Source organism: Cetorhinus maximus, chromosome 29, assembly GCF_964194155.1.
Source record: "Cetorhinus maximus chromosome 29, sCetMax3.hap1.1, whole genome shotgun sequence".
Classification (NCBI taxonomy): Eukaryota; Metazoa; Chordata; class Chondrichthyes; order Lamniformes; family Cetorhinidae; genus Cetorhinus; species Cetorhinus maximus.
In genome coordinates this window covers 5,255,319-5,260,153 of record NC_135907.1, presented here as the reverse complement: position 1 = coordinate 5,260,153, position 4,835 = coordinate 5,255,319, and the positions used below count along the sequence as shown (strand labels likewise).

The 4,835-nt window shown below is 47.9% G+C and overlaps 1 pseudogene; it reads left to right on the top strand.

Moving 5' to 3' along the window:
- The first annotated feature begins 4,144 nt into the window (after positions 1–4,144).
- On the top strand, positions 4,145–4,318 carry LOC144669735 (U2 spliceosomal RNA; annotated as a pseudogene).
- The last annotated feature ends 517 nt before the right edge of the window (positions 4,319–4,835 follow it).

The window sequence follows — 4,835 nt, the reverse complement described above, 5'->3', positions numbered from 1 at the left end:
TCTTTGTTTTCAATGTGTCTCACTTCTCACTTCCTTGCATGTCTGACCTATCCACATGTTCTTTGTTTTGCTAATGTCTTTAATTTCTTCAATGCTTCTTTCCATTGTTTCCATCTCACTCAACAATGCAGCAGTTTACATCACAGAAACGAGCTGAGATAATTTCACTTTGGGTACAATCGGGAAATTGCACGGGAAGAACACTTGAAATTGTGCAGGTTAGGTTAGGCTTCTGGCCACCAATTCATTTGGAAAATCATGAATGCAAAATCTCCCTGAACCAACGCAACAAGGCAGAATAATAAAAAGTAACTTTATTTTCTCTGTATTCCTTGATGCATTTGAATGGTAGGTGACAGATAATGTTTCAGTGATATATCTGAAACTGGTTTATTGTAATAAAATGAGAATTTGTAATCTGGGTGACCAGTTGTCCCTGAGTAAGCTGATTTAAAATGGCAGAAAAAAAATTATACTGAACCACTTAATTGTTTCATTGGGACACATCAGTAAGTTTCTTATTAAATTAAACAATTCTGATGCGACAAAAACTTTTAAAACATGCCGATGTCCACTACATGCTTTAACCTGGTCTTGCAGGGTATAGCAGAATGGTGCAACTCCCCTGTTTACGATGAGCAGATGTAACAGTCAACAGAACAATGTTTTTACAGCTGCCTGACCATGCTTTACATTTCTTCTGAAACTGCTCCTCATTAAGAGTTGCTTTTCTCACCTTCAATGTGCCATTTACATGTGGGTATTTGCGCTGAAGTTCAGCTCAGGGCCTTGCAATTTTTCTCCTGTGCAGCTAGGCCAGACACTGCCCCCTGTTGGATTTCTGTGCAACTGCAGGCACAACCACACTAAGGCAGTTGTCCACGTTAGAAAATAGGGTGACAGCACCTGTACCCCGCTTCACCCTGTTGGCTGCAGTTTCTTTTGCCTGTGCCAGCCTTCCTATCCTTTGTGCTGTACTCTCCTTCCCTCCACTTTCCTCAGCACAGCCTTAGCGAACCCAAGACCACGGCTCATTCTTCTAAACTCCAGAAAATATTGGCCACTCCATTCAATCTTTACTGAACCATTGTTGCATCCCTACTATGGAAAATATATCCTTCATTTGGTGAGGAGACCAAAACAATGGTACACAATACTCTGGGTATGATCTCGCCAAAGCTCCGTTTGTTGCAGCAAGAATTCATGTAAACACAAATAAGGATCCTCGGCTTTATAAATTGAGGCGTGGAGTCCAAAGGGAAGGAAGTTATGCCAAACCGTTATGATACACTGGTTAGGCTACAGCTGAAGGAACAGGAAGTGACGGAAGGTAAGAAATGCTTTATCTGATTGTGCTGTGCAGCAACACAAAGGTTGACAATTCTTCAGGTGTGAACCCTGGTGAGCACCACTGATCTTTTCCAACTATTAAACCACTGTCCAATAGCACAGAGTGAAATGTGCTCCTGTTACATTTTCCTGAAACTGAAGTCGGTTAAACACAGCAGCCCATGTTGAGCAATGTACATTGAGTTTGGCTGCTGGGTAGTGATGCAGCAATGATGTCATTAGCACAGTGACCTAAGACGCCCCAATGCTCAGGCCCAAGAATCCAGGCCCAAGTGTCACTCCGTGCTGAGATTCTACCTCTTCCCGGTGTTGGGAAGAATGGATATGGCTATGTTACCAGAGAACGCTCCATTCAGTTGGAACCTGCTGTATCACCTATCCCTTGTGGAACAGTTTATGCAGAAAAACCTGTTGACCACAAGTCCATCAGGCAGTGGGCTGCACATATTGTAATGTGGTCCTGCGGGAAAAGGAGATAGTGAATGCTGTCGGGTGGTTTCCTGAGCTGACTGTCAAAGTAATTTGGAAGAATGCCTCATCACCAAAACTTTCAAATTAGCATTAGGATGTAGCTTGGCTGATAGTGACAAAGGCCCTCCCCATCATGTGCATGACGGGTGTGGACACCTGCCTCATCAGCTTGGATCAGGAGAAGGCCTTTGACAGAATATCGCACACCTACATGGGGGATGTGCTCTCCAAAATGGGCTTTGGGGAGGGAATTCGAAATTGGATCCAACTGCTCTACACTAACATCAGTAGCGCAGTATCAATCAATGGGTGGGAAACAGATAGCTTTCCGATTAAATCTGGAGTCAGGCAGGGCTGTCCTCTCTCGCCTGTCCTTTTCGTGTGTTGCATAGAACCCTTTGCCGAGTCCATCAGGAAGGATCCGGGCATAAGAGGAGTGACGATCCCAGGCAGTGGAGGCACTCAGGTAAAAGCCTCCCTGTACATGGACGACGTCGCCGTCTTCTGCTCGGATCCGCTGTCGGTGCGCAGACTGATGCACATCTGCGACCAGTTCGAACTGGCCTCGGGAGCCAAGGTAAATCGTGGGAAGAGCGAGGCCATGTTCTTTGGGAACTGGGCTGACCGATCCTTTGTCCCCTTCACTGTCAGGGCTGACGGCCTGAAGGTGCTGGGGATATGGTTCGGAGGGACCGGGGCATGCGTTAGAAACTGGAAGGAGCGAGTGGCTATGGTGAAGAGGAAACTGGGCATGTGGGAGCGACGCTCCCTCTCCATTGCGGGTAAGAACCTGGTCATCAGGTGTGAGGTACTCTCGCTGTTGCTGTACGTGGCGCAGGTCTGGCCCATTCCAGACTCCTGCGCGACGGCGATCACTCGAGCCATCTTCCGCTTTATCTGGAGGTCGAAAATGGATCGTGTCCGCAGGGAAGCGATGTACAAGCCTCTAGATAAAGGGGGAAAAAACGTGCCCAACATCGCCCTCATACTGATGGCCACCTTTGTGTGCGGCTGCATCAAGCAGTGCGTAGACCCTCAGTACGCAAACACCAAGTGTCACTACGTGCTGAGGTTCTACCTGTCCCCGGTGTTGCGAAGGATGGGTCTGGCCACGCTGCCGCGGAACGCTCCAAGTAGTTGGACCGTGCCGTACCACCTGTCCCTGGTGGAAAAATTTATGCAGAAAAACACCTTTGACCACAAGTCCATCAGGCAGTGGTCAGCACGTAACGTCCTAGAGGCCCTGAGGGATAAGGAGAGGGTGGACCCTGTGGGATGGTTCCCCGAGCAGACTGTCAAAGTCATTTGGCAGAATGCCTCATCGCCAGAACTTTCCAACAAGCACCAAGACGTAGCTTGGCTGGTGGTGAGAAAGGCCCTCCCCGTCAGATCCTTCCTACACGCCAGGAAGCTCACCCCCTCTGCACGTTGCCCTCGAGGTGGCTGTGGTGGGGAAGAGACCGTTGTCCACCTCCTTGTGGATTGTGCCTTTGCAAAGAAAGTCTGGAGAGAGATGCAGTGGTTGCTGTCGAGGTTCATCCCGAGCAGTTCTGTGACACAGGACTCTGTGCTCTACGGGCTGTTCCCAGGGACACACACCGAGACAAACATCGACTGCAGCTGGAGGATCATCAACTCGGTGAAAGAGGCGCTTTGGTCTGCCCGAAACTTGTTGGTCTTCCAGCACAAAGAGTTGTCCCCGACCGATTGTTGCGGACTGGCACAATCCAAAGTCCAGGACTACGTGCTGAGGGACGCACTAAAGCTTGGGGCAGCTGCCGCAAAGGCGCAATGGGGAAGGGTCGCTGTCTAAGACCTTTCTGCCACAGCGCACCGAGAGACTGGGAACTGTTTAGAGCCCCTCGGGCTGTACAGATCAAAATGAAAGGCTGTAAATGATTGTAATATTGTTTGTACTGATGCACCTGGTGATACATTTTGTAAAAGTTTAACCTGCATTGTACCCTTGTAATGTTGTTTTTGAAATGGTTTTGAATGCGATTGAAGATATTTTATGAATAAAGTATATTTTTACCAAAAAAAAAAAAAATCTGTTCTTATCAGTTTAGGCAGCTGCCGCAAAGGCGCAATGGGGAAGGGTCGCTGTCTAAGACCTTTCTACCACAGCGCACCGAGAGACTGGGAACTGTTTAGAGCCCCTCGGGCTGTACAGATCAAAATGAAAGGCTGTAAATGATTGTAATATTGTTTGTACTGATGCACCTGGTGATACATTTTGTAAAAGTTTAACCTGGATTGTACCCTTGTAATGTTGTTTTTGGAATGGTTTGGAATGTGATTGAAGATATTTTATGAATAAAGTATATTTTTACAAAAAAAAAAATCTGTTCTTATCAGTTTAATATCTGATACGTCCCTTATCTGGGGACCATATATTAAATTGATTTTTGGAGCAGGGAGATGGAATAGGGGCTTGCTCCGTCCACTCCACGCATCGACCCGGTATTGCAGTATCTCTGGGAATGGTGCACCACCCCTTTCCAGGGGATTTTCAATGCTAAAAATAGTTTTCTTACAAACATCTGCTTTCTTTACTTTTCAACATGCACATCTTTCAAAACACAACTTTCTTTCTTTCTCATCGCTTCTCGGCCTTTTGGCTAAGATCAAGTGTTGCAGGGGCGACACCATGGTCCTGCCAAGGCAAGGTCGGGATGGAAGGGCGATAACCAATCGCAATCCAAATCCATACCGTGGGCTACCTATCACCGTCCGAGTCACGGTGAACCACAGCGAAGGAGGATCACCTATGGATCGGGGCTTCTTCACCAGGAGGATCCTGTTGAAGGCGTGCGGCTTCCAAGCTACGGAGATCTTCACCCTGCACGACTCCCGCAAAGGCGGTTATTTTGACGTGACGTTCAAGCGGGTGGCAGACTGCGTCCGGCTCCTGAGGGTGTTCGAGGAGAAGAGAGACCTGCCGGAGATGAAGATCCTGACGGCGGAGCCGCACTTTTCTCTGCCGTTGCAACGGGAACGTGAGGTGATGGTGC